Consider the following 23,355-nt stretch of genomic DNA (forward strand, 5'->3'; position numbering starts at 1 on the left):
CCCCCCCCCGCTCGCGTTTCCTCCCCCCCCCCCTTCGCCCACTCTCCCTTCGCGTTTGATCCGCGCCATTCATTTATCTCTTCCCGCCCGCACTTCTCCCCGCATCTGTTATTTTGTATACTTTTCGCTCGTTCCGCCAACCAGTCCGGAATGAACATCCGTCGCGTTTTCCCCGCTCGATTTTCGCAGCCGACGAGAGCATGAGCGAGGCTAACGCGATGATGAAAATAGACTTTGCGGCGATAATTACTTAATGTAACGCAAATCTGCGGGCGATATTTCCACGAAAATTTCTCAGTCGTTCATTTTCTCCGTTTTTTCCCCCCCGCGAGGAACTGCATTATTTATCTCACTTTTAAACGAGAATAGCTACATTCATCTCCCCAAGTGTTCAAATATTTCTTAACCTCAGTCGTCGCTATTTTTCGCAACGCGAGTCGACGCGCGAGATCTCGAGAGATCCCAATATAAAAATCAATTTATATCTTTCACGTCGACAGCTCAAAATTATCGGTTTAATTAGGTTCCCGGGTACGTAGAGCGTAAGAGGAGGTCTTATTTTGCAGATACATAATATTTATTTTAAAGACTCCGCGCGGCGGCCGTGGGATTAAATACCCGTTTCACGTTGTTCCTATTTTGAACTTTAAACCGCTTCGAGACACCAGCGAAACTTAGAAGACAATGAACCCGGCAGAACGAAATTCATAACCCAATCAGTGCGCTCGGAAGCAACGTGGTATACGGGCGCGAATGTGTGTCGTGATGGATTAGGTGCCGAGTTTAAATCGCCATCCATAATCCAGGGCCATACATCGCCGACGCCTCAACCGCAGCGCTCGTCTTTCGTTGTTTATTCCGCTGTCCCGTCTCGTTTCCCCGGGCACATACGACATTGACAAGAAGTATGGCAAACGTGTACGGACGTCGAAGAAAAATGCCCCGTTTATTACTTATGCGCTCCATCTGCTATTGTCAACCGCGTCAGTTTTCCCGCGCGTACACGGCGCGCGTTTGTGCTATGCGAGGGGAAAACCGCTGACCAAAATCTTGTAAACCAATGCCCACTAGTGCCCAGTGGGCATTACTTTATCTTATTTATCTTGTTTTATCTTATTTTATCTTTATAATGCCCCAGCAAGGTCTAATACCCAAACTAATGCCCAAAAAATGCCCAAAAGTGCCTAGTAATGCCCAGTAATGCCGTAAATCTGCACTGAAAAAAATTTCTGGTTGAATATGGACGAATCAGATAATTCCTTTAGGATTTACCAGAATTCCTTTAGGATTTACCAGAATTTCTGTAGGATTACAGGAATTCTGGTAAATCCTAAAGGAATTCTGGTAAATCCTAAAGGAATTATCTGATTCGTCCATATTCAACCAGAAATTTTTTTCAGTGTGTACACCACAATGCCCTCAGCGGTTTCCCCCTCGGTGCCATGCCAATGCAAGGGGGTAACCACTAGCTAAAATGTTGTCCCACCGATTACACGATTTCATCTGATTACAATCTCATCCAATTGCAAATAGTTTTCTTATATGCACGTTTAAAAATGTAACGTTGTTAAGCCTCAAAGAGCCGTTAGATTTCCTCAAAATATATTTTTCTTATTTCACTAAGTATTTGCTTGTAGAGGTAATTTCAATTAAGATTGTAGTATTCGGTCACGTGTTTCCTTGCTTCCAACTTTTCCCACTGGTCTAACCGTGGTCTTAACGAAAAGTAATTTTGTATTTGTATTTACCGTTTATTGTTCCGAATTTGCGCGCAAAGGTCTATCAACGTTTCAACTCGCTGTTGTTCCAACAGCAACTACTTACTTCAGTCTTATTATGAAAAGAACACGCGCTTATAGATGTGAACTATAATGTATTTGGATATTCACTAAAAGAAGTAGATTTTTTTGAGAAATGGAAACAAGCTGAGACAATGTTCACATTTAATGTTTATTGTCTAACAAGTGAAGACACTTGAAAATTAAGACAAAACGATTACACGGCGGGGATTTCGTAAGGAATAATTTCGGAGGCACTGTCCCACGATTACATCAAGTGGTTACCCTCTTGTGCCACAAATTGTGCCGTTCGTAGAAGCAGTTTACGGAATACACGTAGCAGTAACTTTTATTAACTGTTATCACAAATAATTGCAACTGTCGAGGATAAGCAGAGCTTGCGACTCAAGTCGATACGCGATCAATGAGCGGTCAATGAGAACGATCCGCCGCGGCGAGAATTTTCTGAAGAAAATCGTTCCTTGTATTATCACGCTGTTCGACACTTCGGCGCGTTCGCGTTTACGACGTTTCGCCCCGTGTACCTTAGTATTATTCCACCGGGAGCTATGAAAAGTTAGCAAGACGGGCAAAATATGCTTCAACTTTCACACTTTACAAGCAAAACGTAAATAGGAATCCTGAACTTTTCGCCTTCGATCTCAGACGACGGGCGGCTGCCGCACCGGGCGTGTTTCTTGCCCTCGCCTAGACCTCTAAAAGGATTCCGCTAAACTTTCCTAGGGAGAATATTAAATTCCACAGTATTGCAAGAAATGTCGAATCTCGTTCGTCTCTCGTAACGACAGATCGACTTATCATCGTGAAAGAATTGTTCCGAGGGGGACGCGACCGATCGGAGAGATCTTAAATCTCTCGAAAAGTCCTCCCACGAGCCGGTTTAGTGCTTTCGTGCTCAAAATCGTTTTCCTCTTCGATCTTACCTCTTCCATATGTCGAGATGATCGAATGTCTGACCTGAAACCGAAGGCCGCAATACGTTTGATCGAACTCGAGAAGGAGTTTCACCCCCTCCCTCTCTCTCTTTCTTTCTTACTCGGCTGTTTTCTGTTTTCTCTCCCTTGAAACGACCGGGAAAAAGTTGCTATTTATCCGAAAGCAAACGGCGTATCCTTGTTTCCCTCAGCTCTTAACGGGCCATCATCATATCTTCGAAACGCGTTCGTCGTCCGATCGATTTCGAGAGCACCCGGAACTTCTTATAAATAACGTTTAACGAGCGGCATTTGAGCTGCCCGTCAACCTAACGCCCTCGATCCGAGTGCAAGCAACCCTTTGGCCTTATCGGGCTTGGCCGATAAATCTGTCCCTCGTCAGAGCGGAGAACGTGTTCTCGGCTTTTCTCCGATACGCTCTTACGTCGTGTTCCTGTGCCAATTTGCTTTTAACTTTAAGAGTCGAAGTAAACAGGACGCTTGAGGAAAGAGCTGTGAAACCAATGCTTCCAACTTTTACAGCGACGTACTACGTGATCTTTCGCGACCTGATAGAGTCTCGATATTTTACGGCCAAGCGAATTTGTCTTGTCACAGTTTAAAGCGTCGATACCGTTACCCTAGTAGAATCGATGAATTTCGGCGAGTTCGCCCATTTGCCCTGAATTTCACGAGTCGCCGAAATAAACGGGACCTTCAACAATAAAAATCTACGAGTGCAAGACGAATGCTGTCAATTTTTACGGAGATCGGCACGCGTGATCTCTCACCCCTTTTTTTTTGTTGCGAAAATCACCTCGTGTTTAAGTCAGTCTACCGCGCGTTGCAGTTTCGAAGGTAAAGCGATGGTCGCTTGGGAACCGATGAGTATCAGCGCCTTGAACGCGTCGAATAATCTCGTCGATTTGAAATCCGACAAAGTTGCCTGTTTACACCTGGGAATTCTGTCGGCGGCTGCCACACGACATACATACGTATGGTCGAGTTTCGAGTACGGTCCGAGAACACACAACAAAACACCTCGTTTAACCCTCCTCCTCCTCCGTGCGACCTCCCTCAAACTCGCTCAAACGATCGTCCGTCTCGCGTTTCGCCGAGTTACGGTCGCCGCATAACGCAGGCAACAGCCGAATGTTGCAGCTGCATTCAATCTCGGCTGACGCGGCTGCGCCTTGCAGTCGTCGCAACGCATCAAAGTTACAAACACGATCATTAATCCTCTATTCAGCGCTACGTGCCTTGCGAGGAACGAGGCGGAGAGCGCAACTTTCGGAAAGAATGTTCCTATGCATAACGACAGATTCTTGCGAACTGATGCAATTCGTCGGTTGACAATGTTGATTTCTACTACTAATATTCAGCGGTAATAAAATTTCCAAGGAGAGAGAAAACGGGGAGAAAAGAACGAGGGGAAGAAACATGATTAAATGCAGTCAGCTGGTTACCTCGCATTAATTGCATTTTCTTGCTGAATTATTCAGGAGATAAAAGTGACGTTATATATAAATATATATTTCTACAATAACTATAATTTTCAGCAAACTTTAACAAATTCTCGTAATAACGCGTGTGAATACATTATATATCGCCTTCTTCCTTACTTTTATACTTTGGCATTATATTTTTACTCGCATATAATCGCGTGGGGCAATTTATGGAGAGCTACGACGGCGAAGGAGATTATTATGGAAAGAAATGCAATTTATTTGTACAAAGCTAGCACCGTGGGAGCCAACGTATTACAAAAGGAAATGAGATGTATGCAATGGAAGAGAGCAGAAGATCCCATAGGAAATCGTGGGAAATGCCAGCATCTATTCGAATTTAGCGGAACAAAGTTCGCATAATGATCGAGTTGCTCATCTCGGTCTCCCTGTGCAATAATTCTTTCGGAATCTTATTTCTTACATCGTTTGATTTTTCTCCAGCTATCCAATCAAAATATTTAGCGTTAAAGATGTAAATACGCTTGCTGTTTTCGCGTATCCGTCTCGTTTATCAATCTATCGTTAAACATTTCCTGCCGCCTACCTTTCTATCCCGCATAACATATTCGCGATCAATTCTAAGAGCACGACTGGGCGCGAGAAGCTTATCGCCGGCGTACCGGGCATATTCCGCTATACGTGGTATACGGGTCCATCGTAGCGAGCGATTAGAAACCAATGAACCCGATTGATCACAAAGCGAGCCGTAATCCCGAGCCTCCGAGTGCCTAAGCCTGCTCTCCGGCCGCAGCACGTACCGTTAAATCATTTAGCCGCTATCCGGAGCCTCCTCCGCTTGTTGCCTAGCTCCCTTTCATCCCCTTCCTTACTCGGCTCGTTGTTCATCCAGACGCTCGTATCTCGTCATCGTGAAATGCTCGATATAGCCGGAATTACGACCGCGCACAAACGCGACGTTATTGCATCTGCCTTTCTCATCTCTCTCTCTTTCTCTCCTCTTTCCATCCGCGTTTCCATTTTCCATTTTTCTTTCCGCACTCGACTACTATCCTTAACAACGCGCACAGAAAGAAATCGCGATGACAGATGTAACTACATCCGCCCTAGGATGCAGACCAAAATATTGTACATTTGGTGCGCAAGAAATATATTCGTACACAGGACCTCGTCGAAAGATGAGATGAAAAATAAAACTGTGCCCATCCATTTTATATAAATAAGCAAGAGACTCTCGCAAGAGTATTTAAAACGTTTGCAGCAATGAAATTGCAATCTAGGATGTTAAGTAAAATCTAATAATATTCTCGTTTAAAATTTGCAAGCGATGAAAATGCTTCGAATGTTCTTCAAATTTCGTTCAGCAATCTATCACAATTAGGAACGTCTATTACGGTTAAAGTTATTACGATCGAATATCTCCATTTTACGTGGTATAAATTACGAGAAATTGTCACGGTTGGAGATTGCATTAAATAGGAAAAAAAGACAAACGGAAATACTTATCGATAACAGAATGCTTTAAGAGCGCTTAGACACATCTAAGGAGAGAAAACACATGAGGGACGCGAATGAATCGCCCGTGGAAAACGCCTCGCTATCGATTTTTCTAGGTAAGCAGCCCCAGACTTGTGGAGAGGCTTTCGAGAGTTATGAAAAGAGGGAACACAGGCGCCCGGGTGAGATGGGATACAACGAGGAAAGAGACGAATCGCAGGTCGGGAAAAGAGAATGGGAGAAGTAACGCCTCGTGTTTCAGTGAGGCAGGATGCGCCGGCGAAAGGAAGTCGATGGGATATATCGCCCCGGAAGTGGAATAGTATGCGCATGGACGGACATACGAACTGCAGAACGTCGGAATTGGAACGTCATATGGCTTGGGTCCCACCAAGATTTTATATTGCGATCACCCCTATCGTTTCGATCGTTTTTATCTAGTCCGATTCGTACTATTCTTATGGCGCTCCTATCGGCCATTGCTACTTTACTTACACCACTTACTCGCCTGTCACACATCTCTACTCTTTTCTTCGCGATCGATATTGTTGACGGTAAAGCGATCGAAGTAATCATCTTTGTCCATTATTCTTTCAGCAATGAAAAGTCATTTCTATTTATTTTTTCTATTAATATTACACTGAGAAAATTTTTCACCGGATAAACCTATTAAATAGCGTTTCCGATGGTTAATTTTTCTGTTTAAATTATGGACACATCCGATAAAATTTTTCCGCTGAAATTTGATTGAAAAACCGATCATACTTTTCATCGGATATACAATTTAATTGGATATATCCGTTTTAATATTGTGTAATTGGATTATGTTTAATAAGACATTTTTCTCAGTGTACTAAAAAACGCTTCAGTTGTCAAATTGGTGAGACGCCCGCCTAGAGTGTAGGGAGGTCCAGGTACAAAACCTGGCTGAGGTAATATTTTTCGCAATAAATTTTCTGTATTATTAAAAATGTCAAATATGGTCAAGAAAACACTGACGTTATTACTAACAAACGTTGTGAGATCAATTAAGTCAACCCTCCTTTTAGATTTGTAATAAAGTATCATTCCTTTAGATATCAATCAATTATCCGCTGTTACAGTGGACATAAATGAGATTTAGCATCAAGAAACTTTTTGTATCTATTCGTTTAAATTGCTATTTTTTGTCGATGCACCGTTACAAAAATCATATTAAACAGTCGACGAAAATACAAACCATTTAAATCAATTACCAGCGAGGTAATTTTTATAAATGGATCAGACGTTAAGGTACGCTACATATAGTATATCAAATTTAGAAGAGAGCTAAGAATAGTGCTGATTTTCGAGTTATCGATATCCTTTTAAATTGTCTTTTAAAAATATCGGAAAGCTGTATTTTGTAGTTTAATCCATTATGTCGCTCTATTCCGTTTTTACAATGCTATTCGGATTGATTTCGACGCTTCGTTTTAGAATGACACAAATGCCTCGTATGCAGCTCGTATCGACGCGGCTGTTATCGCGACGTATTTTTCATATTCGGCGGCAAACGTATATCCGCGACATATTGTTTAGGGGCGATTGACGCGTCGATACTTTTCTGTTGCCGTTACAACTCCGTCGTCACTCCATACCGAGTGTGCCAGCATCGTGCAATACCTTAATGACGTATTCTAGGAACGATAGTCAAAAATCTTAACATGGTCACGATAGAAATCTCGGTACCTTACGATTGCTACGTGACTTTAATCGCATTGGTCTTTCAATAGCGCTACAAACACCCCGGATACATCCGTTAATGAACTGTTTGCCCATGCCTCCGGCAATTCGTAAAATACGTTACGCTCAGCAGCGCGTGATTCCAGTTTCTTCATCCCCGTTAATTCGTCCCGACGACGGGTTACGCAACGGGCCGAAAAACCAGGCACGGTGGCATTAATTAGTACGGGCACGAAAATGTAATGTTTTGCGATAATTGGCCGGGCGGATACAGGTTTTCGACGATTTTTCGCGTGGCAACGCGTGTGCAGCCTGCAATCGGGAATCGATAAGTCGCAGCTTCTCGTTGCGATAGTCGCCCCTCTGCTCTCAGCGCGCTATGCACAGCTCGCAGAGCATACCGCAGTATTAAATTGAGTGTGGTGAAACGAGCGTTAAGAAGTCTAACGACTCGCATGCTGGACGCAGAGCTACTAAATCACGTCGATGCTAAAATCATACACCACCATGCATAACGCGTTTCGCTTATATTCCCGAATCTATTTCGGAATAACTCAGGTGTGATTTAAGACTAGTCTGCGCGCACGGGCAAAAGTAAATGGCGCTAAATATCAAGATAGACCTTAATAACATTTTGTCGTAACTGTCGTCTACACGAAAACATCGTGTCTCGCTTCTTGCGGCACCGATAGAAAATTCAACAAGTACCGTCTAGAAAATGTATTTTCATAATAATGTTAGGGGTATTTACGATTTTAATCCTCAGGCGCTATCAATATGGAATAGAGGATTTGATTGGATATACGAAGATACGAGGGTAATACACGATGCGCATACTAAAGCAATGTACGGATAAAGATTACCAATTCCAGCGGAGCATCACGTACACTCGATATAAATAACGACACTTATAAAATATAAGTCGGCCAGCGTTTCGGGATAAATTGTTAACGAATGCCGAATGTTGTTGAAATCGAAAAATGTGCTCTGTTTCGCGAGAATTTCGAAAATTAACGTATTAAAGCGGGAATTCATTTCGTGCTACTTTAACAGATTTACTACAGCCATTATTTAATGTCGTCTCTCATTATTATCGGAAATATATCGGGGAATTCGAGTCTTTGGCATTTATTTCCACTTCTCATCTTTCACATTTGCCTTTTTGATAAAATTTGGTTCCGTCAATTTCCTTATATTTATTTTCGTCGAGATAAAATGAATATTCGATTCGAAGGACACGTTAAATATCGGTGTGCGGATTAAGGTGTTACACGCCACTGATTAGGATTATTATATTCCCGTGCGCGAGATACATGCGAGCGATCATAATATTGCATAAAGATCTTCATATTTTCGACGTTGTCTCGCGCTTCGGCGCTCCGCGCTTTGATCGCGAAACGCAATTAGGCAAACCGTGCGTTAAATCGATTGTTGTTCAGTTCGTTAGGTACGGTGTAAAACATGGCAAATCAGGCCAGCCGCGATTCGACCGAACTTCCATTTGTACGTAATAATGGCGCCGGCGGCTATCGAACTTCCGAAATTTGAAGGCAGCCGCTGTGCAATATATGGAATATCCGTCCGAAAGTTTCCGTTCGGCTTGACGCGGCTTTGATCATGCCCCGGTGCACGAGCAGCGCGTCGGGAAACCGAGCGTGTGTACGGATCGCTTTCGTTCGTTGTATTTTTCGAATCCCGCACGCGAAGCGCGGGACGGCAGCTGCCGGGGCGGGCGCGCGCGGCTACATCCAGCGGGGCAGGAGAGTAAAAGTATGAATGGAATATTTATGGGGGGGCTTAAAAATTTCACGAGCAGCAGGTCGTGGCGCTCGCCGCCGCTCGTAGTACGTAATTTTCTTTCGTTTGCGACATTTATCTTTATCTACCGCGCCGGCGAGCGCCCGGCGCGAACCACGGCAACGAGAATCCGCGAGTTACCGCCGCCGCCGCCTCCTCCTGCCACGCCGCTCAACCGAAAACGGATTTCGTGGGTGTTTTCCCTTTAATAATTCTCGAGAGGAGAGACCGGGCGAAAGAGCGGAAGGGAAGGGAAACGGAACTCGGCGCGGACGAAAAGTAAGCAAGTCGTAGTAAGGAGAAACGCGACTCGCAACAAGAAGAGGGATGGAAGAAGCGGCGTTCTGTACCGAGAGAGGAGGAGGAGGAGGAAACCTTTATTTTTCTTACGCTGTCGTTTCTCTTCTCGGAGCACTAGCGGTGCACCAAAACGGGACGAAAACTCGGGCGAGTTTCTAGTACGATTTCCTCAAGTGTCTCCCCCTGCTTACCCCTTTGCACACATTCTGCTTACCCTCGTTCCTGATATACATCCATCTCTTTCCCCTTAACGGCTGCCCGCCTTATTGTCTTCTGCTTCACTTTCCTTTTTACGCGTGAAAATAAATTACCTTTGAATCCTCTCCCGCTCTCGCGGAGCTCCAGTCTATTTTAGGCGCATTTTTATCACTTTCTTCAACTATCGTCATCCGAATGTCCCCGAATACTTTTTCTCAATCTTAAAGTACTCGTTTTTCTGTTTTTCCCTTTCACAAACAACAATATTAATATCACGCGTAAAAGTTGTCTTATTGTTAGAAAATAATCTACTATTTCTTCGAAAACATTCGCAATTACCGTACGACGCTAATAATGTACGTAAAAGTCACCGCGATTAACGTCTATTTGTAAACGCAGACACGTTTCTCTTTAAGAAGGTAGACGGTTATATAAATCAGAAGCAGTTACGGCTCTATCGGGCTTCTCTGATTATTTTTCACCCTTAGGTGCGGTCTTTACGAGGGCAATGGGGCGAAGGGTTCTCTTTACGAGAAGATTGGGGCGCGGAAGGGTCCTCTCGAAGACTTCGACGCCCGGCGTCTGCGAGAAGCAGAAATATGAAATTCGCCGGCGGATATCCCGGGGGACTTTCGACTCCGAGGCTCGGAATAATTTCGCCTTTCCTCCTTGTTCTAGATCCGTTTCCCGCAAGAGTCTCGATTATCGATCTCCGGGTGGAAATGAAGGTGCAACGTTCAACGTTCCGTGAGAAAAAGAATTGTTGCCAGAGACCGAGAGACGACTAAACGATACATAGAGGTAATTACTTGAGAGAAATAGACGCCAAAGATGAAGATAAAGAAAGGGCTAATCAACGAGACGAGTTAACGAGAGGAGCGAGAGAAGAAACACACACACACACACGCGTGAAGATTGGACTTTTATTTTCTCACGATGCACGTCGTGGTAATCTATTCGAACGTATTTATCACGATAGAGCGATAAAGCAATCTATTTACAACGGACAGTGTTTATCGAAAAACACGAGGGTTGAAAAAAATCAGCAATTAAACTTGTTAAGGAGATAGGGAAAATATTTGCTGGTGGTTTGTACTTCTCGTAATTACATGGAAAAGTTATACTCCGCCGAGGACACGGAATTTCCGCTCATTAGAAATTAAATCTTGCGCATTGCACTCGACATCTAAAAATTCATCCTGGAAAGGAATGAAAAGATAGCGAATTATATATGGAAGAGCGTGTTGGTGCGCGTCATTCCCGTCTGCTTCGGTGAAATTATAAGGCTTTCTACCATTCACGTGAGAAACCATTTTTCATGCTTCGTTGTCGTTGATGAACCTTTTTTACGGCTGTAATCCCAGGGTAAGCACGGAGGGAACAAAAATGCTTAACGATGCTCCGCGAAGATGGACTTTTTCGAACTCTTTGACGTTCCTCTAAATTAACCGCAGAATCCTCTTTCGCCCTCTTCTTATTTCATCCATTCTCCCCGAACGGAGGGCGTAGGACTTGAATTAGATCTCGATGGTATTACCTGTCGAGGAAATTCTTTCTTTTTTTTTCCAAAATTACAAGATTTGAGCGTACAGGCCGAGACGGTGAAACACACCAGGCAATCGTGGAATTTCGTACACTTTTGAAATACCACCCGCGGGACTCGAGACTTCCAGATCGTTCAGCGAAGTAGTTGCTCGACGTAATTTGCCCGATCCAACTTTTCTATCCCGACTCTTTCCGTGTTAAATCAACCTCTTTGCGCCGTGTTTCGCCGGCGGGCCAAGATCGCCCGGCGGTCCCGTGACCGCGGATTCGCGGGGAATAAATTTAACGGGCGCGATTTTGCAAATTTCACCTACGCGTGAGGGGGGAGGAGCGCGCGGGCGCGGCCCTTTTTACGGGCAACGACAAAAGCGGCGCGTTTCCTCTCGATGTCTGAGCGCCGGACGAGCGTTCGTGTTCGCCGCTATTGTAGGTCGATCGATTCTCGAGGAAATGGTGTGAGTGCGGTTAACGTGCGCTGCCTGTAGTCGGCGCGGGCGGCGATACGTCGAATCCGCGCGCGAGGAATGATTTATGGAAAAACAAGGAAGAGAGCGGCGCGCGGACTTTACGGGTCATGTTTAGATTCACGAGTTGCACCTGCAACATCTTCCATCGCGCGTTTACCAGCCACACGCTCGCGCCTCGTCCCTTTATTATTTCTACGCCGCATTAAGGGCTTACGCCGTACGCTTCGCATACGGCACATAATTGCGGTGGCACACGATTTACATATTGTTCCGCGCGTCGCGATTTAATCTAACATTTTGCAACGCGAGGTCGGAATCTCGCGGCCATACGGCCATACATTTTGACGGTATTTCTGCGTAAGGTAGCACGCGGGGATAATGTTGCGGACTTTTCCGCAATAACGCTGCGGTTCGACTATGCGGCGAGCTTGTCACTTCGCTCGACGCCGACGCAGCCGCGTGTGGGTGACGTGGGTGACGTACGTCACGCAGCTTTCTTCCTTATACCATCTCCTTCTAATGATGAAAGCATTGTTCGCTCAGCCTAAGCGACGTCCGGCGGACAACGTTGCAAGGTTCACGCTCGACCGACCGACATAAAAATAAAACGGACGGGAAATTTATTTATGGATTTCATTAACATTAATGCAACCAAGCTCTGCGGCGAGCCTACGCGCCTGCTCTATATTTCCTCTTAACGTCGCTCGAGGTTGCGCCGAGCCGTGAGCATCGCGAGGGCACGTCGGTGCAACGCGGCTGTCCACAACTAAATAAATTTACCGCTTAGGTTACTTCTGTCTCGGTCGACCGAGAACCGTTTTATCCAATCTTCCCCTACAATTTCCGCGTGCAGACGCGTCAATATTTTTCGATTTCTGCTGTAGTCCGGCGTAACGGGATCGTAAAACTCGATGGCTGAAGGAAACGGCCAGGTAGCACTTATATGCATTATCAGCGCCTCCCGGGGCACACGGGTTTCCTATCTACGATTTTATTCGAGGGCGTGCACGATCGCTCTTACACGGTCGCCAATGCTATCTGCCCCGCCGTCGCCTTCTTCTTCGTTCCGCACTTCGTTGTTCGACCCCGCGTCGGTTTGCGATCGTTCTTTAAACTCCCCTACTTTGCACTCATCCCTCTTACCGCAGGCGCGATAAGTTTTCTGGCGGCGGTTAACGAGCCCCTAAAATCACGCCCGTAAAATTGCCGTGAAATTCCACGGGTCGCCATCTTCTTCGACGTATTTTCGGTATTCGTCGCGGCTACGGCGCGCGATCAACGTACCGAAAAATACGCGAGAACTGAATATTTTCCTTCTCCCCGGGAAAAAATTTTAGATTATTTTGTTCGCGTTATTAAACAATCGCGATACGCAACGCGGTGAATAGTTTTGAAATTTTTCTCCTCGCTTTATAAAAAAGGAAATGCCGAGGCACAAAGTCACACAAAGAAACCTGGTACATTTATACGCGATACTCTTTCGTCCCTATCAAAAATGTTACATAAAATACGAAATCATTTCCTTCTCTCTCCCCGATCTGCATTTCATATTTATGTATACGCTTTCGTTCGATCCGTCTATTTAAATAACGGTCTTGAATTCAAGCTACGTGTAAACAACGCGTGAACATCGTGTTACTATTTTTCGTGTCGTTGGGAATAAAAATTGTCTTCATTTTCATTTAGCTGTGGACTGCGGCGGTTTTGCAACTGACTGACCCGCCTTTGTCGCGCGGTATTCTTCGCGGTTTTAGCGGGCGATAACACAGGTTCATAATACGAAGAGAGAAACGTCACAGAGATTGCTACTTCTCTTCTCGACGGGCTGCTCGTTTCGCTTTCTCCCCTCGGTATATTTGCCCTCGGAAAGTATAGTGACCCGCGGTCGCGCCGGCAGGATCCCTACCCACTTATTCAAGGGGGTGAGCACAAGCTAAAATGTTGCCCCAACAATTACACGATTTCATTAGATGTCATACGTTTTCGTCTAATTACAAATAATTTCATCTAATTGCAAATCATTTTCTTATATGCACGTTTAAAAATACGCGACGTTGTTAGGAGCAGTTAGATTTCCTCAAAACATTATATCTTTGTGATTTTACTAATAAGTATTTGCTTGTAGAGGTAATTTCAATTAAGGTTATAGTATTCGGTTGGGTGGAAAACGTGTTTCCTCGCTTCCCACTTTTCCCACCAGTCTAACCGCGGTTTTAACGAGACGTAATTTTGTATTTGTATCTACTGTTTATTGTTTTAAATGTCCGCGCAAAGGTGTATCGACTCACTGTCCTAACAGCAACTACTTCAGTCTTATTATGAAAAAAATAATACGCGCTTACAGGTGTGAACTATGATATTTGGATATTCGCTAAAAGAGATAAATTTTTTTGGGAAAACGAAATCAAGTTGAGAAAATGTTTGAGATTTCGTAAGGACTTCATAATGATTTCGGAGACACTGTCTCCACGGTTGCATTAAGTGGTTACCCCCTTGTACTTATTATAGTATATCGCCGCGTTCCAGTCACGTACGCTAGAAACTTTTCTTCCGACGCGTCCATTGAAAAATTTATCATACGTTTTTGCGCCGCATTATATGCCTTGCGATGGACGCCGGACTACTTCCTCTTTCTTGCCTTCCCCTCCCCCACCGCGTCTTTCTTTTTTGCATCCGAGGGATCTAGGGTGAAAGCGACAAGCGTTTCTGGGTCAACACTTTGGAAGTTTCGTGATACCGTAAAATGAAGTCGGTTCTCGTCGGTCGCCCCGTGCTTTCGTGGGTCGTTAGACGCTACGGCTATGATTATTGCGACGCTGGATGTATACCGGTTGTAGCACAAGTTCAAATCGCAAGGCGGAATACTTGATTTTTATGCAACGATCTGGATGTAACTTGTCCCCCGGGCAACGTGAAGAGTAACGCTTTGTCCATTATGTCGCGCAAAATAATTTCCCGATACGACCCGCACACAAGTCCGAGTTCCCGACGATCGAAATTTAATCGAGACGCTCTCTCGGCTTTCAAATTGCACTGCTGGAAGATGCTGATTCGCATTAATATGCGCTAGAGCTACCAATATTAACAAGTGGATCTTTTTAAAGTGCTAATGTTTGCTCGACGTTTTATTCGCATCTCATGAATTTATTATTTTCTATATAAACGCGTCTCACGACGGATCCGTTATTTTTTGTAGGCGCACTCAACATCTCTCACGTGCCTATATTTAAATAAAATAGCGGTCGAACGAGAGCGCACAGAGGGAGCGCGTGCGTGGCGTGAACCACGCAAATCAGTCATTTCTGTTGGTTGCACTTTAAAAGAACCGGTCGCATTAAAGACCGTGGACAGAAGAGGCGAAAACGCGCAAAAGTCGATGCAAAGCGTGCTTCTTGTTTCACCGAAACCTTGAGCTTGCATATTGGCGCGCACGCTGATTCAAAATGAAAATTTCCCTCGGAAAGGGCGAGCGCGTTTGATCGACACAGGCGAGGTGCAAACTCGAAATCAGTTTTATCTGGCAGGGTTTTAATTTCGTAATATACGGCTGACGCTGGCTGACGATGCAGCTTGCCATGGCATCGGATCGGCTAATGACCTCGGGTCGAGGAAATTTATCGCTCGTTTTACGTTTGCGCCGCTGTGTTTGTGTGCGTCGAAAGGACGAAAAAAGAAAGAGGAACGCTCCGAGTTATCCCTCGCGTTCTGCCTCCCTCGTCGGCCGGTTTGGACAACTTCCAGTCGAGCAATCGTAACCGTTCGCGAAAAATGCTCGGAAGAGGTACAGTTACGTAAGTGTCCTACTAATGCGCTGTGTGGATCCGTTTTCAGATTTCGCGGTATCATTACTGTCTTACAAGGTGTCAAGTTTAACGCGCCACGATTCCTGCGTGAGAACATTCGTAATCAAATTGAAACGATTGGTACGAGCGCGTATTTAATATCTGCTTTTAATTTGATTTCGTATTGTTTCTTTTTATTTGACTTTATTCGCTTTGTAATGATGATTTCTTACGTTCCCTGCCAAAATGCAGACAAACTGGATTGATAACAAATAGACAAGAATAAAGGGGAAATGCGTGAGTAAAAATGCACATGTTACATCGCATTTACATTCATTAAAAAGAATGAGCTGAATGAACCGGTATTTATACAGCGCAGTTGAGCTTGATCCCACTGAAACGACTGCAGGAACGACGCACTAAAATAAATTGTACGACCTGCAGCGTAATTGCTTTACGCATCCACAGACACATCGTTACCGTCGATGATTATTCATTGTTTTATAAATAGTCAGCTCTCGGCATCGCGCGTTACGTCTGGTGCGGTTGCATTATTCAACAAGGCTCAGAAAAGAGTGACTGCGAAGTAAAAACGGAAATTGCTGCAAACACACAGCGAGTATTTTTCGAATCTTGCAGACCAATTTGTCGCGTTCCATCTAAATTTAAACATTACCGACGAAGGGGAAAATCCGCGGTTTCCGGATGGATAAGACATATACATTTTTCACCTGTAGGTACTTCTCGCGTTACTTTCATATTTAAAAGTTTATACATTATTCTTTAGTAATTATTTTTGGCCATTTTTGTTATATATTTTTCATTAAATGTTTGAAATATTTTACGTGGATAAAAGATTTCAAAACACACGAGTAAATTCATGCGTTTTCCTGGTTTGCATTATGCATAAACCTGTAAGAGGTTGATATGAGTGAGTGAGTAAATGAATGAGAGGGGGGGGGAGAGAGAAATATTCTTTGCAAAAATGCCACTAGTCGGTGAAATAATAGTTTTTATGGATCTCGATCACATGGAGGGTCTCTCGAAACTAATTCGCGTGCCCAAGTACGTACGCTCCAAGTCCATAGACGTCGATTCCAAATTTATAGCAGAGCGTAAACTGATCTTCTGGCCACCTCTTGAAATACGAGGTCTAGAATTTTCCTGCGAGCGCGCGCGGCGGATGGTCGGGGGAAAAAATAAAGAAAAAAAGATCCGCGGAAAAATTGCGGTTCCAAAAGGAGATTAAGACCATCTACCATTCATTACCTAAGACAGGGCGAAGCCCCGTAGGTCGCAGCGAGGAACTCGCCTCACATTGTATAATTAATTATAAGGAAAACCACCTGGTAGTTCCGTCCGACGCTAATACCTTACATACGAGACTAAGTGCGATGGTCGAAGGGCGACAGTTTCGAGGAGCATCGATATCATTTCTGTGCGCGGTCTCGCGGGATTAATTGCACGCGCATTGCGACCAATTAAGCTCGGGTATGATCGACTAAATAATGCATTTTCCGCCGTAGAAGCGCAGCAAATACGGTTCGCCGGCTCGCGAAAGTGGCGTTGAACGGCTCCGAGGCCACCTTTATCGTAATTCGTCGTTCCACGGTATTGGATTTATCGAGTCGAGAAAATTATTGCCGCTTGTTGCAAAAAAGGGAGAAGGGGGAGGGAGAGAGAGAGAGAGAGAGAGAGGGGGGAGGAGAGATGAAGGGGGAGAGAAAAGAAACGGGTCAGACTTGACTACCAGGTCGTAACAGTCGCGAGCTCTCACGACAATTATTGGAGTAAAGTCGTCAAATGGTTTTCGTCCGTTCGATCGGTCCCCGCCATTGGTCCCGGAGGAGAGAAAAATCATTTACCCTACTTCTTCCTGGACACGAGACGGCGGACGGTAGAAAAAGATGACGCTACCACCGACGGAGCGTAATTGGTAGCATCTGTGACCTAGTCTTCTGCGAAATTGATTGAAGTCTTCAGCCAAAGAATCGCAGCTAATTGGAACGGGTAACAAACCTACGGGGCAAAACGAATAGTTCTCCGCCTCGATTTATCTCTTTCGAGTGATACGCCACTTACTAGAAAAGCCGATTAACGTCACCATTGAGCCCTCGCAGGAACGTCGGCCGTGCTCGAGGCATTAAATCGTTTCTTTCGTGTCGCAATGAAAATCCGCCTTCCGTATCTTCCGGCGTCTTACAAGCGCAATTAAGTAGGAGCAACGTCGCGTCCGATATCCCGAAACACACGTTGCAATTAAACCGGAAGGATCGGGACACAACGCAATTATAAGTCACTGATATACAGCCGGGAATCGAGGTAATTCCACGAATTTTAGTTAACCGTACAACGTTCTCATCAGCTTATCGGTCGATTCCGCCGCGTTTATACTCGCGCGCTATTAAGTCTGGCTTTAAAGCGCGTAATAACGAGATAATGGGGAAATAGCTCGTGTCTATTATGAACTAGGCAGGGATATATCCGAAAGCAAAGTCCGTGAGATTTTCGTAATCCGCCGATTGGATTTATCCGGCAATCGCTGGAGAATAGGATTCGCAACTCCTAATGTGATGCAATAACGAGAAAGTTGCTACCAGCAAACCTTCCCTGCTCCCCTTGCCCCCCCCCCTCTCTCTCTCTCTTTCTCTAGAACCTAATTTAATGTATTCTTCAATTATTCATTTCTTCGGCGGCGGAAAGGGACTCTAGAGGTGGCAAACTCCACTATAGAGATGGACGGGACGATGGAGAGGGGTGCTCACAAGTCGGGTCGACGGTGATGGCGGCCGCGATGGCGGCGGCGGCGGTGGAGGGATGCCTATTAAATATGCCTCGGAAAATTGGATTTGAAATTCTTATTTTTCCGCGGCGCGTTTCCATCCCTGTCCCCTCCCCTGCCTCTTCCTACTCGCTCCCTCGCGTTCCTTTCTTTATCAACGGTTCTCCGTCTCGCGCCCGATGGCCGCCCAACCATCGTTTCCCGAATGATTCCGCTCGCGAGAGAAAAATATACATTCTATCCCGAGGCTAAATACCGATGTCGCTATTGTTAGGGGAACAGCTCGGGCTGGCCTAATAGTCTTAAATTTTTACGTTATGTACCTTGCTGCTGTTGTCGCTGCTGGAAGAGCCTCGCCTTCTTCTCCTTCTTCTCTCGTTGCTCTCTTTCTCTCTCTCTTTCTCTCGTTCTCTCTCCGTTTTGCACGTTTCTTCCTCCGGGGTAGAACGGGACCTGGAACGTTTTCAGCGTGTAATGGAATTCCCTCTGGCTACACAGCGATGAGATGTATCACATTTTGCAAGGCGTAATAAAGATTCGCGAATAGGGCGCGGTGAAAGAAACTCGGTGCCGCAAGGTTACGCAGAATCTGCATAATCCTTTTAATCGACTAAAAGTGCGATTCGTAAATATATTCGATTGATTTATTTAAAAGTCGATCATCCAACTCGGAATCCCTTTATAAAATACGATTTCTAAATAAAAATTCAATAGATTTACTATTGATTTTTTTAGGCAATGCAGAATAGAAACATGTAATATATAATGTATATATAATATATAATAAATTAAACGTTAAAATTACGTATATGCAATGCTACTTATACATTGCTAATAATCGCGAAATTTTTTATAATGGAGTCGTGCGGAACTGAATACGAGGTGTTATACAATTGCATTCGTCACACTGTCGTTATAACTAATCGATGATAAAATTCTTAACCTCTCACACTGATATACATATAATTATGTGGCAAGTTGCGGAAATTAACCAGCGCATGAACGACGTATCGAACGGCAGCTTATGAGGCAACCGAATCACTATCAAACTCTGCAACTTTATTTGACGTGTATGCACACCTTTAGACATCTGACGTTCTGCGATTACAAGGGGATGCAAGAAGATTGAGACATTACTATGTCGTGTAGCTTCTTGTTCAATAAGTTTCCAGACCGACACGAGCAGTTATATCGGCAGAAGATGAGAAAATATATTTTTCGTTTTCCCAAACAATTGTCAAACTCTAAGTTTGGTAAAATAAATACTAATTGCAAAATTGTGTCTCGCTACAATACCACAGTAACAGAGCAATAAATTATTACATTTTTAAAACAAAATATAGTTTTCTTATTCGCTTTTATTAACTTGCGAATAGCAAATGCATGTTACGCAAATTACATAGCAGAGAGATTTATTGATTAATTTTATTATAACACAAATATGTACACACGTTTAATATATTTAATTGTAATATAGGTTAAGAAGCAATCATCTTTGTTCTTGAATATCAATTACATTAATATCTAGCACATGCCGTCACGACGACCGCCGAAGGATATGATCAATAAGAAGACACTCGCCTTAATGACAGCAGTTATCAAACTCATTCTGGGCAAAGTTACCCGACTAACTATCGCGCAACCGACGTTTGTGCGCGCGGTCAAACTCATAGCCCCATCGCCGCCAACTTGTCATTAATTTGCGACCAGGGAAGGCTCGCGCCAATAACGGGGGGATCTCGGCGCGTATCTTTTCGCTCGCATTCTAGCGAATGGCACGAGGGTGTGGTCGTAGAGCGCGACGCAGATAAGACCAAAAAATTCCCCGCCAAATGTTTCTTTCGGGGATGAAACGGCCATGCCGTCCTTAACGCGGAATGTCGTCTGAATTACGATCCCTCCCTCACGGCCGACTTATGCAGACACGCGGGACAAACGAGCGAACCCGAGCGAATTTCTTTGCGCATTCCGAAACGAAATTCCCGTGCCAACTGCCTCAACCTGGTATCTCTACTGCTTGCGTCTTCCTTTTTGCCGTGCGTGAAAACGCAACCGGGCGCGAATTCATTAGCGCTCGCTTGACATTCGCAAGCGAGATAAGAGACGCTTCATCTTCTACCTCGTTAACGGAGTTCTTTTATCCAGTTATTTCTTTCTGTCTCATTAACAAGCTATCTTTTCCTTTCCATCGGTTAGAATTCATGTAATGCGTATCTCTGTCGTGAGATCGCGAGTTATTAATCTTCACGTATTTAATCTGACAGATTTGCATTTTACATGTAAATTCTACTACTTTGTTAGAATGTCCTCGTGATCTAGTTCATATATTATACGTACATACGAAATATTGAGAATTTTTTTATCGAAAGAAAACAAGACAGGGAGAACGTATGTACAAATTTGTTTTCATTTCGAGAACTTTTGTAAAAACTTGGTGTACAATCTGTAATATAATGAAAAATATTTGAAACACAATTTCTTGTGCATCCTTTATTTCCCTTTCCACATTTCTGGACTATCGTTTCGCTTTGTCTCGTAGTCATTTACCGTCAAATTGTATCTTGTATTGAGCGGAGCAGTGGATACGATTTAAAGTGTTAAGCCATGAACTGGAACGAGGTGCAACAGCAGTCTGAATAGAAATTTTAATTAAATAACACGACAAACAGGACTCGCGCGACGTTTAACGCCTGCGAAGCATAACATTACTCTCAAATTAACGGCCGCGTTACGTGCATTTCACGAAGGTGTTACTCAACTGTGCGCGTCTAAAATTACGTTATGTCATTAAGGGGCGCTAATTGTCGCATTGCAACTTTGCGTGAGATTGTGATTTTGAATAAACGCAATGAGCAAATCTGTAGTAATGTAGCAAACGATATAGGAACAAGTCATACATAATACATGAGAGAAATAATCTCTTTGTGTGATTACACAGGGATCTAATTTTCATGAAAACTGAAGGTGTAAGATTTTGTTAATTATTTATTTTATTGTTAAAGCTCTTGCGTTGCATATTGCGTTGTTATAAAATCGATACTATCATAAATCGAAATGATCACGTTAAGTGCATTTACCGTAATTAGTCATCGTTTGTCGGTAATTTATTATTGTAAAATTTTATACTTTTATAAGTGCATCAAAATAACTTATCTTTATATACATACAGATAAATGTACGTATATATGTAAAGAAAAGTACCCTATTACGAGATAAGGTCCCAATATGAGATAGCAGGATTTTCCTAAATTAATAGGCATCATCTATCGGTTTCATCGTGAATTTATTGCCTTTGGAGTGAAATCTGTTTAGTGGAAGATTCATTGTTAGATCGTGTAATCGTGAATAAAGATATGTGATTAAAGTTTGATGTTGAAAACCTGCTATCTCATATTAGAAGCCTGTTTCATTGTAGAGGATTTTCCTCTATGTACGTTCAACAACGTTCGAAACTTTAAGCTGAAGAGAGCGTAAGTATTATTTATAAAAATATATATTTTTATGTAGGAAAGAGAGAGAGAGAGAGAGAGTTACATTATCTAACAGTATTTCTTAAATGTGAAATTTGAATCATATCTAGTTAAAACGCCAACGGAATGTATCAACCGAGGGACAAAGCGACGTAGCAAGACTGGTATATAATGCAACGCGAGCGCCGTGGCTGACATATTACAGCCAAACCGTATTCCAGGGCTTGTCAATTATTCTTCAAACGCATTTTCATCAAACGCGAGGGATGACAGGCATGATGAAATTTCGACTGTTCCAGGATGCATGCGCGATCATAATACATAAGCTGCGTCTCGCAGCACCAAACAGACAGGATATGATGTATCTAATGTCGTCTGATATATCGACATGGCGTAAACAGCCACCCTCCCTCTTCGTCTTCGGCGCTTTCCACGCCTTTGCGGGGGAATGCGCGGACAGGGATGGCAAAACGAAAACAAAGATGTATCTACGTTGAAACAACATGCCGGAGCGATTCCCGCAAAAATTGATAAACATCCGCGGCAGCTTGCACGGAAATATCCCTGTCGCGATACTTTCATCGCGTTCTATTTTTTTGTTTAACAAAACACGGGCCCGCGACAGCCGAGAGAGACGGGGCTAACGGAAAAAGTAACACCGAAGCTACCGAACGCGTCGTCGATAACTGCAATGACGGTGGCGGAGCCGAAGAGAGGGGTCAGCTGCGGTTTTTGCGGGTTAACGCCAAAATATCCATTGTTTCTTCGTTAGGCGACCGTACCGGCCTACCACCGATGCGACGACCGTCCTACGTATCTATTCGTGCGGCGCGGCGGACCGGGTCGATATCGCGCTCCATTCAAAATCGGCTTGGTATCTCGGAATAATTGATGCCGGTCTAAATCCGGGCGACAACCCCGACATGACGAATCACCGCCTTGTTTTAGAGCTCATTCCTGATCTCGCTGCTGATGTTTTCTCGCAATTAAATATTCTCGACGGGATTGCAACGTTCGTACACTCGGATTTAATTCTAATGAGCATAACAACTTTTAAGTACATACTATATATAATCCTAAAACGCATATACGTGAAACTTTATCTTTTTCTTCGCTATTTCTTTTCAAGTAGTATGTTTTTATGGAGATTGGGCTATTTATAAAATAGTAGATGATTAACAAATCAGAAGTGTATGAATTTTAAGAAATTAATAAAATTCGTATGGCTCAAATGTGATAAACACAAATTTGAAGGAATAAAGGACTAAGAGCCGTGACAGAATGCTAGTGTCTAAATATCTTGTTCTAAATTTATTGCGAAAAAAATATCACCTCAACCAGAGTCTGAACCTGGACCTCCCTTCCGCTAGGCGGCGTCTCAACCAATTCGACCACCGAGGCATGTGGCAATAGTCATCGCAATAAACGGTTTAATGTTGATTCCCGAATGCCATCTATTGTGACAGTATTCGAAAACGAAAACTGCGCGCCGACTTAAATCGGCAGTCTTAAAACACAGTACTTTAAGCTGAAGAGAGCGTAAGTATTATCCCTACAAAGTATCATCCCTACAATGTATCCCAGTGGCGTAACTACAATGTTGGGGGCCCCCGGGCAAACATTGAATAGGGCCC

The 23,355-nt window shown here is 43.9% G+C and overlaps 1 protein-coding gene across 3 annotated transcripts in view; it reads right to left on the reverse strand.

Moving 5' to 3' along the window:
* The window catches only part of LOC105567774 (tyrosine-protein phosphatase Lar), a 419,078-nt gene that overhangs the window by 324,515 nt on the left and 71,208 nt on the right, over nt 1–23,355 (reverse strand). For 2 of the 3 annotated variants that reach the window (XM_012022900.1, XM_012022901.1), the window contains exon 2: nt 18,575–18,704. The gene's annotated coding sequence lies outside the window, so the exon portion shown is untranslated. Of the gene's footprint in view, nt 1–18,574; nt 18,705–23,355 lie in introns of those variants that run through there. The other variant, XM_012022895.1, reaches the window with a different exon arrangement.

This window comes from Vollenhovia emeryi, unplaced genomic scaffold (genome assembly GCF_000949405.1).
Source record: "Vollenhovia emeryi isolate VEMERY1.0 unplaced genomic scaffold, V.emery_V1.0 DF939134.1, whole genome shotgun sequence".
NCBI lineage: Eukaryota > Metazoa > Arthropoda > Insecta > Hymenoptera > Formicidae > Vollenhovia > Vollenhovia emeryi.